This window comes from Ictalurus punctatus, chromosome 26, assembly GCF_001660625.3.
Source record: "Ictalurus punctatus breed USDA103 chromosome 26, Coco_2.0, whole genome shotgun sequence".
Classification (NCBI taxonomy): Eukaryota; Metazoa; Chordata; class Actinopteri; order Siluriformes; family Ictaluridae; genus Ictalurus; species Ictalurus punctatus.
In genome coordinates, this window is record NC_030441.2 from 1,509,783 (window position 1) to 1,523,902 (window position 14,120).

At 40.5% G+C, this 14,120-nt stretch overlaps 1 protein-coding gene across 23 annotated transcripts in view; it reads left to right on the forward strand.

The window, feature by feature from the left end:
• Positions 1-14,120, forward strand: part of LOC108258372 (caskin-1) — an 88,011-nt gene that overhangs the window by 50,673 nt on the left and 23,218 nt on the right. For 9 of the 23 annotated variants that reach the window (XM_053676153.1, XM_053676161.1, XM_053676150.1 and 6 more), the window contains one exon: positions 11,266-11,380. The exons of 1 other annotated variant lie outside the window; for it this stretch is intronic. The gene's annotated coding sequence lies outside the window, so the exon portion shown is untranslated. 13 more of the 23 variants (XM_053676152.1, XM_053676159.1, XR_008393519.1 and 10 more) reach the window with 10 other exon arrangements.

The window sequence follows — 14,120 nt, forward strand, 5'->3', positions numbered from 1 at the left end:
TTTTTATTTGTATGACTACACTGTTACGGCTCAGTCTAGGTTAGACTGCACAGAGTAACCAGCTCGGGATTCAATGGAATTTGACCTTTAAATAAGGGAAGCCAGGAATAACAACACAACCAGGTTTGTGTTAAAAAGAAGTGGTATATTGTAACACACAAAATTATATACATATTACTGTACAAGGAACCAAACCAGGCGTAACTTCAGGGTGGGCCAAGGCCAAAATAATAGAAAACAAAGAATTCTATTGTTAGGTAGCAATCTTACCTTAAAGGAAAATAAAGAAAATACAAGGATACTTCCCTAACTACCTAAGCAAAAAAAAAAAAAAAAAAAAAAAAGACAAAAAGGACCCTCTCTCAAAAGAAATGGCAACCACACCCCTATTTCCGGTGAACCTAGTGAACATATATACAGTGGTGGATAGAATGAACAAAAAGGGTACAGGGACAACCAAACTCAAAGTCAAAAACCAGAACAGCAGTCAGAATATAGCATAAAGCAGCACAATCAAACACAATCTCTAAACACCAACACATGTAACCACCTCCAACATCCCACACCATTCTCCCTCCTCTTCCTCTTTAAATATGGTTGTCATCCTGGGAGGCAGGAGAAAGGCAGGCTAGGGCAGGCTGGAAACTCTGGGAGGGAGTTCGACCTGCACACAAAAAAACTTCCCATTCCAAAGATAGTGGGTTGTAACATACACACACACACACACACAAGTTTAAAAACATCTGATGATCAGGGCCGATTATATCCTGTCAATCAAAAGAGGGCGGGAAAACACATGGATTTCGTGCTGTGTGTAAAGATGTCGTCTCTTGTGTGGAATGATGACAAATCTGCAGTTTGTAAACTCTGCAATGTCTGTCATCTCTGCACTAATAACAGAAGTAAATTTTACGACAGAGGAGTTTCAGTGTCGAGTCGATCCCCGCCCCCCTGAATTAAAAGGCCAGTACACGTTGAAAGATTTAAATGAAGACGAGTTGGCAAAAAAAAGTATATATATTGTACATAACATATTTGTAAAGTAATATATCTCATAATCAATGTTAATATGAATTAATAACATTCAATAAGTGAAGAAATCTTACTTTAATCTTCAGAATTGAGTTCCTGTTAATGCGAGTAATGTGTTTTCTGTTCATGAGACCAGTTACCGTGAAACAACTTGCTGAAATGGACAGAATAAGGTTTTTATTTGCAATTCCTTCAGAATTCTTTTAAATTAATTATTATTAATTTAAAAGAAGGAACAGATGGCAGAACTATGGGTATCGGCCGATATCACTCTGAATAATCGCTTATCGGTATCGGCTGAGAAATTTATTATCGGTGCATCTGTAATATATTATTATTATTTATAGCTTCTTTTTTTTTTACTGGAACTAACAGTCAAAATCTACTTTTCCCATCAGCATTGTTCAACTGGATTCATTGAACTGAATAAAATGGGAGGGCCTGAGACTAAAATTCCTCCATATATTTCTCCTCCACCATCTCCATCACCACCTCCAGGAGTCTTAGTCTTATAATATTTAATCAGATGATGATCAATATGTTAACCTTAATATTACATACTGAGACTGTTTATTATTTACTCCCGATTTAGACTAGTTATTAATGAATTTATTTTCCCAATTATGGGAGTTAATCTAGGAGTGAGAATGTGTAACGAACGAGTACGTGATGTGACTCGACTAAAATCATGGAGCACAGCATAAAATAAACATTAATATTGATGATAGTCAAGGCACACATGTAAAGGACATCATCACAGCCTTAAAGGGGTTTCTTGAGGAAGGATATAAAGCAGGGGTGTCCAAACTACGGCCCGCGGTCCAGTTTTTATTGGCCCGTGGCAAATTCTGAAAATATAATTGAATATGGCCCACACTAGAAGCTTGAGCTCGACTCTGTTGCACTTCTCAGTTTCAACACTAGATGGAGCCAGCCACGGAAACGGTGCTTCTCAACCGTTACCGCTACTAAACAAAATTAAGCAAAGAAAAACTTTTACCACGAGTCACCATAAATGGCAGCACCCAAAAAATGAAAAATAGCAAGTGAGTGTAGAAGATTTCAAACACGGTGGGAAAATGAATATTTTTCAAAGAAATCAATGGAAAGTGTGTCTGTTTGATCTGCAATGAAGATGTTGCTGTGATGAAAGACTATAATGTCCGTCGGCACTATGAAACCAAACATCAGAGCTACACATCGTACACCGGTGCCGAACGAACACAGAAAGTCAAGCAAATGGCAGCTAGCCTGCAAGCTCAACAACAGTTTTTTTTTTCGGTGCCAAAAAAATACAGGAAAACGCCACAACAGCAAGCTATGAAGTCGCTAAACTTATTGCCCAGCACGGTAAACCGTTCTCAGACGGTGGTTTCATAAAGCAGTGCCTCATCAAAGTCACAGAAATAATGTGCCCGGAGAAAGTGCAGGATTTCAACAACGTGAGCTTATCCAGAAATACAGTGGTGCGAAGAATCGAGGACTTGTCAGCTAACTTGAAACTTCAGCTGAGAGACAAAGCTTGTGCTTTTGATTTTTACTCGATAGCATGCGATGAGAGCACAGATGCTACAGACACTGCACAGCTGTTGATGATAATTTTTGTTGTACTGAGGAGCTGCTTGATATAAGCCTAAAAGGCACAACGACGGGTAGAGATATTTTTGAAGCTGTGTCAGAGGTAGTTGAAAAGATGCGGCTTAAATGGGACAAGCTCTGTGGAATAACAACGGATGGAGCTCCGCCCATGACGGGCGATCGTAAAGGAATGGCATCGATGGTGTGCGCCAAGGTAAAAGAGAGCGGAGGTGAGGCTTTTAGGATGCACTGTATAATCCACCAAGAAGCACTGTGTGCCAAGACTGTCCAGCTGGGCGATGTGATGAACACTGTTGTAAAAACTGTCAACATAATTCGAGCTAGAGGTCTGTACCACAGAGAATTTCAAGCTTTCCTTTCTGAAGTGGATGCTGGATACGGGGATGTACTCTACCACTCTGAGGTGCGCTGGCTGAGCCGCGGCTATGTGCTGCAGCGGTTTTATTCGATGAGATCAGAAATCGATCGGTTTGTGAAAGAAAAGGGCCGACCTCTTCATGAATCGAGTGACCCTCTGTGGCTAGCCGACCTGGCATTTTTAGTTGATCTTACTCATCATCTGAATACACTGAACAAGAACCTACAAGGCAAAGAACAGCTGGTGCCACACCTGTATGCGCACATGAAAGCCCTCAGTGTAAAGCTCCACCTGTCTGAGACGCAACTACGAAGCTTTAATGCTGCACACTTCCCTGTGCTGTCTGAAATCAAGTCTGCTTTTCCAAAGGCCGACCTTTCTGATAAAAAGGAGAAATGTGTTTGTGATTACATCTCTCGTGACAGAATTCAACATGCGTTTCCAAGATTTTTCTGTCATTGAAAAACAAATCAAGCTGTTCTCGACCCCCTTCCTGGTGGATGCAGAAGAAGTGGAAGAGAGTCTGCAGTTAGAACTGATTGAAATGCAATGCGATGATTCTCTGAAGAGTCAACATCAGCTTCTCTCCCCCCTTGACTTCTATCAGAGTTTGGATAGTGCCAAGTTTCCTCTGATGAGACGCCACGCAAAAAGAATGATGAGCCTGTTCGGCTCAACATACATCTGCGAACAAGCATTTTCTCTGTTAAATCAGAACAAAAGCAGATTGAGAACCAGAATGGCTGATAACCATCTCTGTGAAGTCCTTCATGTCTCAACCACCAAACTTTCTCCTGACATTTCAGCCATCCTTCAATCCAAAGGACAGCGTCACTGCTCCCACTGAGTGCAATGTTCTTCACATTATAGGTGAGTTAGAAATAGACACACTGTTACGACACCTGTGCCACCTACAGGCCTGTTCGTTCCACTGCACGGGCAGTGCAGTTCCAGTTATTAACCTGACTCTTTGCAAACACACACAACTGACATTGTATTTAATTCATGCCACACTTTTTACTTTAATAATAAACAGTTCTTTATTCATTATAAATTTTAAACCCTAAACTGTTTGCTCGTATTCATGTGTCAATATTTCACCTCTAGTGTGTGGCCCGGCCCTTTGTTTATTTTTCTGTATTTGGCCCTCACTAAAAAAAAGTTTGGACACCCCTGATATAAAGTGAGGGGAACATTTTACTCTCACAATATGACACAAAACCGTTATTTTTAGCATTGTTACGGTATATAATGTTAATATATATGACGTTAGAATACTGTTCATGTAGTCAGTCTTTATAGTACAGCTGGAGTTCTGTAGTAACCTACAGATTTTTGCACAGTAAAACATCTGTAATATTTATTCTTTCACCAATTTGCAGTTTAATCCTGTTACTCCCGCGTCTGAGAATGACTAGAACTACAACAAAAACCCCAAAACTTCTGATAAACCCTTCTGCCTGCTCAACATTATACCTGCAAACAAAGTGTCACTCATGGACCAAAAGCTTATTCAAAAGATGAAACGGGTCCATGAGGTGGCATCAGAGTATAGTAAGTCCTGTTATTATAGTTTAGAATCATCTCGAAATGTTTTTTATATTGGCACAATTATTCCCCAATAACATACCACTGTGTGTGATTTGGTCTGAAGATGTTGATTGTTTTTCTATAACAGCAGCCCTGACTGTAGTTCTGACTGCAAAACAAATCACAAGTTTAGATTAATCCGTTCATTCTAATAGTTTCTATAGTAACAACTCACACAGGGACTTTTATTTGTTCTATGGAAGGAGTCTCCAGTTTCAACACTTTTGTAACAGTCAGAGGTAAAGCTGCAACAGAGTTTTCTGATCTTCAGGACAGAGGAGATTATGATTAGTGGTTTCTCAGGAACACGACAAGCTGTGATTTTTATCTTATTAACATCAGGGGAGAAAATAAAGAGAGAGGCTCGTAAGAGAAACTGTTAATTAATTAATTAAAGTTAAAACTTTAATTAATAAAAATTGTAATCACTGATAAATGACTGTGATAAGAATTAAACACTGCAGGATGTGCTGTTATAGGAAAATCATCTTCATATCATATTAGAATTCCTGTTTTAGTCTTATTGTAGATAAACTGTTCATCCTATTGTACAGATTTGCCTCAAGTTATCATCATGACAAAAGTGGATGAAGCCTGTCCTCTGGTTAAAGATGACCAACAAACGTAACAAACCCAAAAAACTGAAGTAAATCTAATTATTAAATATTATTAGATGTTTGTCAACTATAAACAGCAAAAAGCTTGTCAGTGCATCTGTTTAAGGAGTTAAATAAAGTTCCGTTCTGCAACTTGTGATTTGTTATAATTGTGGTAGATTTTTACAATTTATTGGTTAAATAAATTGTTTGATTCATTGTTTTTTCTATATACTTTCAGATGCAGGAGTGTAGTAATCTGCTGGGTATTCCACTGAGCCACATCTTCCCTGTGAAGAACTACCACGAGGAGGTGGATACGAACGATGACATGGATGTTCTGATCCTTTTTATCTTAACATCAGGGGAGAAAATAAAGAGAGACTCGTAAGAGAAACTGTTTATAGCTGCGAGAGCAGAAGCAATAACAGAAGATAACTTCTATCATGGATGTTCCACAACACTGAATGCATCTAATTAATAAAACTTATTTAATAAAAATTGTAATCAGTGATAAATGACTGTAATAAGAATTAAACACTGCAGGACGTGCTGTTATAGGAAAATCATCTTCATATCATATTAGAATTCCTGTTTTAGTCTTATTGTAGATAATAAACTGTTCATCCTATTGTACAGATTTGCCTCAAGTTATCATCATGACAAAAGTGGATGAGGCCTGCCCTCTGGTTAAACAGGACCTAAGAAAGGTCTACACCAGCAAGAAGATCAAAGAAAAGGTAACTGTGTAATAAAATGGTGTATATTAGGATTGTAACTGATTACAATATTGGGATTGAACAGATATGTTCTCAATGAATGTAAATACTATATATCATATAGCTGCGAGAGCAGAAGCGATAACAGAAGATAACTTCTATCATGATGTTCCACAACACTGAATGCATCTAATTAACAAAAACTTTAATTAATAAAAATTGTAATCAGTGATAAATTACAGTGATAAGAATTAATCACTGCAGGTATTCATCCTATTGTACAGATTTGCCTCACGTAATCATCTTGAAAAAAGAGGACGAAGCCTGCAAACTGGTTAAAGAGGACCTAAGAAAGGTCTACACCAGCAAGAAGATCAGAGAAAAGTTAATTGTGTAATTAAATGGTGTATATTAGTGTCACATTGTGGTGAACTCGCAACTGCAGTTCCTAGAATGCTACAAACTACAAACATGGCCGACAAGAACTACACTTCCTGGCCATGCACGAACTCAAGTTCAAACAATGACATGGATGTTCTGATCCTCAAGGCGCTCGATCAGATCGTGAATCTCGCCAACGATGCTCTGGAAAACCAAAACCTTAGTGAGAAATATGAGTGAAGGCTTTTTTTTTGTTCTTTTCCACCCCTACACCAGTGCAGAGTATTTAGGACAGTGAAAAGACATGAAATTGTGTCTAAAGTACATTATTAAAGTAAAGCTAATTTCTTCTACTGTAATCATAACTGGTTTGTGTTTCCGTCGCTGTCATGTTCCTACTGCACTCTGGACTTTTTATATTCCATTAAGTTAATAAATATAATGATGTTTGGTCCTACTTATTTTTTAAGATTCATACCATTACACTAAACATGTTTTGACAGATACAAATAACACAAACACGAGTAATGTACAATACTTCATAGTTCATACATAAATATGCAGGACTAGAACACCCAAAGAACGAATCCTCTTTCATTAACTACCAAGTACTCTCTCAGTAATTAGGGCTAGGCCTCGGGAAATAAACTTAAGGAAGAACACCTCCAAAGAGGGGGAAACAAAGGGTTACGCCACACTGGACTTGAACCTGAGGCTGGAGGATGGAGAGACCTACATGCAGCGCAGTGAACTACCAACCCTGCACAAACAGACCATGGAGTGGGCCTAGCCAAACGCTCAAGAGGAGTAAACTGAAAAATAAAAAGGTCAGAGAGGACTGACTTACAAAGGAAATAAGTAAACAAGTTTTTTTTTTAAAGCAAGGAACTGGAGAAAACCAGAGGAACCCCAAGGGACAAGGTCCAAGAGGTTTGATCTGACACAGCGAGAAAGCTGCAGAGAGACGGGAAACCTGAGAGATAAACTCGAGAGTGTTTACAAAATTACCGGCTTATCCTCAATACAGCACTCAAGGAGAACTTCCTAGTTCTTCTTAGTTGTCCGTCGTGGCGACGAAGACCATTTTGTCATCAGAGATGAAGCATGCGTAGATGGCTGGTCAGGCCAATCTTTGCACGTAAAGTCCTAAGGCAGGTGGGACAGGGGATGGGGTGGACGTCTCTGGGAAGGTTGCTGGCACGGGTTTTTCTGGCTTACCTCTTTCGTTCGGCTGCAGCTTTCCAATTTATCTCACACAGCAAAGAGCCCTTGTGGATGGAGGAGCGCCAGGTGTCACGATCCAATGCAGTCTGTTCCCAGGAGGCAGGATTGATGTTAAACGCTTTCAGTGAGGCTTAAAGGGTATCTTTGAAGCGTTTCTTTTAGCCTTCTTGGCAACGCTGACCTTGCTGAAGCTTGCCATAGAGGAGTCTCTTTGGTAGACGTTGGTCTGTCATGCGTATCACACGTCCTGCCCAGCGTAGCTGGGTCGTCATCAAGATGGTGAAGATGCTTAGGAGGCCTGCTTGATTGAGAACCACAGTGCCTGGGACTTTGTTCTGCCACTTGATGCCAAGGATTTTCCTGAGACTGGTGGTGTGAAAATGGTTCAGTTTCCTGGCATGACGTTGGTACACTGTCCACGTTTCGCATGCATACAGCAGTGTGGGGAGCACAACTGCCCTGTACACTTTCAGCTTGGTCTGGATGGTGATGCCTCTTCGGTTCCAAACCTTGGCATACAATCTCCCGAAAGCTGAGCTGGCTCTCGCAATGCGGACGTTAACTTCGTCATCTATTGTGGCATTTTGTGACAACGTGCTGCCGAGGTGAACTTGGTCACTGTTTTCAGTCTCTGACCATTGACAGTGATGTTGGACTCTGTATAGGGCTTCCCTGGGCTGGCTGATGAATGACCTCAGTCTTCTTGGTGTTGATGGTGAGAAGGAAGTTTGTGCAGACACTAGAAAACCTGTTAACGCTGCGTTGCATGTCTGTTTCTGTGCTATTGTTAAGGGCACGGTCATCAGCAAAGAGGAAGTCCCTGATGATGTCTGTCGAAACCTTGGTTTTCGCTTGGAGCAACCTGAGGTTGTACAGATTACCATCTGTGCGGTACTTGATGCCGATCCCAGCATCACCGTCTCCAAAGGCGTCAGTCAGCACTGCAGAGAACATGAGGCTGAACAGGGTCGGCCCCAGGACACAACCCTGCTTGACGCCGTTTAGCATGTAAGAAGCCCTTCAAGCCTTTCAGTACAGTCACAGGTGGACCTGGTTGCTACTCATCACTGAGGGGACAAAGAAAAATTGGTTGTTTTTTTTACATGTCACCAGCACAAATTCTACAAATATACTTTTATTTAATAAAACAATGTATTTACAATTGAAACATCTGCTATGAGCCGGGGCCGTGTGTGTGGAGTTTGCATGTTCTCCCTGTGCTGTGGGGGTTTCCTCTGGGTACTCCGGTTTCCTCCCCCAGTCCAAAGACATGCATGGTAGGCCGATTGGCGTGTCTACAGTGTCCGTAGTGTATGAATGGGTGTGTGAATGTGTATATGATTGTGCCCTGCGATGGACTGGCACCCTGTCCCGGGTGTACCCCGCCTTGTGCCTGATGCTCCCTGGGATATGCTCCAGGTTCCCCTGCGACCCTGAAAAGGAGTAAGCGGTAGAAGATGGATGGATGGATGGATGGACATCTGCTATGAGATGTTCCACTGGCAACAATCCAGTATCTACAATTTAATGTTAATATTATTTACACCACAGTGGTACTGAATGCTCGAATGGTCAGACGGTATTAACCAATCTTTTATAACAGGAACTCTGACAGTAGTTCCAGACACAAGATAAACCACAGGTTTATATTAATGAGAGTCATTCTAATTCTTCACTATTTCTATAGTAACAACTTACAGAGTAGCAAAATAAGAAGAGAGAGACTTTTTTGTTGGCGTTTGTGTTACAATGAATTCATATATTTTGGGGCCTCGGGACCAGTTTTCTTTATCATGTTGCTGTAGACAGCGTGGAAATAAACAGGGTTTTGTTAAATCCGATGTCCTGACATTTCATCCTCCCAGTCAGACAGTCCTCCCAGGGCTACTAGCCAAGAACTGATCACAGAAAAAAAGTGAAATAATCATAGAAAGCCCTCACTGGCCTTCAGCAACAGTCATTAAACGTTTGTATTTTTGTAGATGGAGACGTGCAGGAATCTGCTGGGTATTCCAGTGAACCACATCTTCCCTGTTAAAAACTACCATGAGGAGATGGACACAGACGATGATATGGATGCTCTGATTCTCAAAGCACCGAATCAGATCGTGAGCGTCGCTTGTGACGCACTGAGAAAAAAAGACATCTCTGACCTCTGGTGAAAAATCTGAGTAAGGACTCGGATCCCAAACGCCTAAGTGGCATTAGTGCAACACAGAGTGCTTTACAAAGCATTAAAAACACATTAGGATTACAGTTCTTCCTAAATGGAGAAGGGTACCAAGTATGTGTGGTGGAAGGCTATGTACAACCACCTTGTAGGGGAATTATTCAAAACTTAACTAAGGAAGACTGAGTGAGCAACAGGATCCTAGACCCCTAACCCAAGGCTTTTAGTCTCTCTACAACTTGTGGTTGTATGTTGGTATCCATCGTGTTGCAACACAGTGACGCTCAAGATGAGGTGAGCTTCAGGATTTGTTCTGTAGCACGGCAGCCACCTGAAGTGTGTGTATAGATAACAAGATCAGTATAGTTTGGTCTTTATCCCTTAGGAAGAAAACACGACACTTGCTTACCAGTGTTCAGTTGAAGATGGGAAGCATAATGTCCATCAGCACTCTTATAACTTTGATGAGGCGCTGAATGTCCAGCAGAGGGCAGAGTAATGTCTCTCCACCCAATGACCCTTAGCGATTGTGCTCACGCTGAAGACTGTAGCTTGATCCAGCGAGGCCGCAATCCCGGCTAACGGAGATCCAGTGGAGAAGACGGACAATACACAACCCTATCCGATAAATCAGCCAACTCTTCTCACACCATAAGTAATGGCATCCGTTACGTTTTGAATTCGTTTGAACAAACAAAACAAAACAAAACAAAACAAAACTTTATGTGAAACATAAAGAAAACACGGGAGTATTCGACTCCACCGGATAATAACTCTGTAAGCGCTAACAGGCCTATTTCCCCGCTACACACACACACACACACACACACACACACACACACACACACACACACACACACACACGAAGGAAAACCCGTTTCATCGCCTTCTAGAACAGACTCGTTAAAGACAAACGGATTTTTAGAAACAACGTAATGTGTCTCTGGAACACGTCACGGGTCTAAACTGAACTTTTTTTTACCACTGTAATATTCCCGAAGTTCACTCCTCAGCTCAACTCCCGCCGCTGCTCTAATTCCCTCTCACCCCGCCTCTCCTCGCACAAAATGGCGGTGTAAACGTCATCGCAATATCAAAATAAAAGTCTTTACCGAATAGACTTTGTAGGCTCCCTTACATATGCATCGCTAAAATAAGAGTAATGTAATATTCTGTCTTTATGGAATATATTCGATTATGTTATGTTACGTTAGTTACAGTAAGAATAAGACAAAGATTTCACTCCCTTTCAGAGTTAATACACCGTAAATGTAAGACTCTGACCAGGATGTCTCACATGTCAGTCTCAGTCCTCAGTCCTTCAGTCCAGCAGATCAGCTGTTTATAAATCAGATTTGAAAATCAGCAGAATTATCATGTTAGCCAAGTACTTTGGTCTGTGGTTTGAAATGGTGTCTTGCTTTTCGTGCTGTCGCCATTAATTACAGATTTCAAGTGCATATATATATATATATATATATATATATATATATATATATATATATAATTTTTACAATTATTTTATTTATTTATAAAAAAAATTGCTGGAAGATTAAAAACCTTTTCTTACATGACGAAATCTACTTTTCTCATCAGCATTGTTCATCTGGATTCATTGAACTGAATAAAATGGGAGGGTCTGAGTCTACACCTCAACGACCTCAAACACCTCCACAACCTCGAACACCTTCACCACCTCCATCGCCTCCACGTGAGTCTTAGTCTTATAATATTTATTAGATGATGATCAATATGTTAACGTGTATAAAACCTGTTAGATTTTGATAAAACTGTCAATTTCTGCTCACTTACTGTATCAGTTTGACATAATCTGATTTTCTTTGATTGTTGATGATTATCGACTTGGGGTAGTTGTCCACAAGCCCCTCATAATACTGTACTCTGCCATATTTTTTACCCATTCTTCTAACTCAGTCAGGGTTGTGGTCCTCCTTGCTTAGACACAGTTTCAGTTCAGTCCACACATTTTTCACAGCTAAAATGGTGTTCCCTTTCAAAGGGAATTTCGATGTTGCGTTCAGCATAACACTATGGGAACGCCTCTCGCGCGTGACCGGCATCTGAAGCTTGTGTAAAATCATGCCTATTTATAGGCCTGCCATGATCAAGTGACGTGGTAATTAAGTGCGTCGCGTGATATAAATATGGCACCTCTGAACCGTGCCATCAGCCTCTATTATCTGAAGCGAAGACGCAATTCAAAGGCCTGCCCTGGTATGACAAAGCTACGCAACATCTCGTTCCATTCTCAGGGAACCGGGTTACCCAGACCTTCCCTTTCAAAGGGAACTTCGACGTTGCGTTTAGCATAACACTATGGGAACAGGAATACCCAGTCCGTCGTACTGAGGGTACGGCCTATTCAAAAAGACCCAAGCTAAAGGGTCACTGCAAGACACGAGCCCGGGGTGGAATGAATATCCAGGCTGTAATAACAAATGAATGTGTTTGGCATAGACCACTCTGCAGCAGCACACACATCCTGTAAGGATACCCCTTTGGACAAAGCCTTCACGGAGGCGACCGCCCTAGTGGAATGAGCCCGAAGCCAAGAGGCGTAGTGAGACCGCGCGCTTTTTGAATCGTGAATCGTGCGTTTTGTTTCGACTATAAACATGTTTTCGGAAAATGGTTCGCCAGCGAGGATACGTACACAGAACTGTTGCTAAATACATAAGCTTTTGTCTATGCTTTGACATCCCATGTCCCCACTGGCTGACAGTCAAGTCGTGTAAATTTATGACCTCTGGTAACACTGTTTGATCTGAATGTGTGATCTTTCCTGGCAGTTGTCTGTCTGTGTGTGAGATAGAAACGTGTGATTTCTGGGGGTTTTGCTGACTAGAATGCTTACAAATGTGTTTATGTTAACGAATTAAGGAGAGAGTCGTGCGTCTCAGTGCTTAAATAATGGTTAAAATGTTGTAGTTAAAACACAGTAGAAACTCTGCAACTATCTGTTACGATGTCTGCTCCGAGAAATCCTAATACTCCTAGAGGAATGTTGTGTATTCACCAACACGAGGACCTGTTTTGAAATGTGAGAGGACCTGACTTCTGCTCCAAGAAAAAAAAAACCCCAAGGTTACCGTTTGATAATTTATTCATGAAGATATTGTAAAGACGTTGTTGTTTAACCCTGAGCAGGGCGTCAACAACTCCACAGATCGTGTCTTAAGTCCGAAGGTTTATTTAGGGAGTAGAAAAAACATTTAAAGATGTTTTAAAAGAAACAGGTGTTTTGTACATAATGCTAAAAAAGAAAAATGTTTGTAGTCCAATGTGAAATAAATGGGTGGAGACACACTGAGTACATTTCTGTTCCACAGTCTATAAGGATCCCCACCATTAATGTAGAGCGACAAATGTACACACCCTCCATGTGAAGGATTAAGTTGACTAGTCACTTACAGTTATAAAGACATGTCCTTGTGCAGACTTACCTTCACACCAGCATTGCCCAATGACACGTCTTCTCCCATGTCAATGTATAAGAAAAGGCAAAAATTAATATGAGATATATAAGAATATATTTGATCTAATATAAGATATTATAATGACAAAACGAAATAATATTATTTAACTAGGTCTGCCATTCAGCCCTCTTAAGTGTAAGAGCATTATCAGTATTGTACGGCAGTTGGAACGGTAGTTAGGGGCAGTTGGGACACTAGTTAGGGGCAGTTGGGACAGTAGTTAGCTTTCAGATGTCAGATGAAAAACTACTTTTTGAGTCACAGTGCCAAAGTACTGCAGAATATTTCAATGCTTCTTTTTCAGCCTGAAGGACTGGCATTTATTTAATAGACAGATGGCACAGCCATATACTTGGTCAGAGGATTTTAGGAATTTCTTTAAGAAACGTTCATTGTTTTTTTTGTTCTTTTATCATGGCGTCAGTTTGCATACTTACTTTGGTTAGTGACTTAAACTGTTTTATTAGGAGGTGACAGATTTAGTTAACAGGGAATGATGATAGGTGAAGATTAAGTTGGTATGCGTGTACAAAATAAAACTGTCTATGTATATTTGTCTGTTATGTATCTGTTTAAGCACTACTGTAATAGCGATATAAAGAGAGAGAGAGAGAGAGAGAGAGAGAGAGAGAGAGAGAGAGAGTCCATTAACTAATTCATAGAACCCATTTCTACCTTTTTAAGTTCGTTATACATGTTTCTTTTGAAGCATTGTGTTCAGACATTGCAAATCATTAGTCTGAAGGTTAAGGGTTCCTTAGACTTTTGCTTCTTCAGCATCAACAAAGTCTAAACAAAGACTAAACTCAGAAACAATATAACTGTCTGGTTGTGATCGGAATAAATGGCAATGTGAAAGGTGACTTAATTCCCAATGAGATTTCTCTATGTTCTATATGACCTTTCTACAGTATATGCCATTAAGTCCTAGTTTCCAGCCATCATTACAGCAGA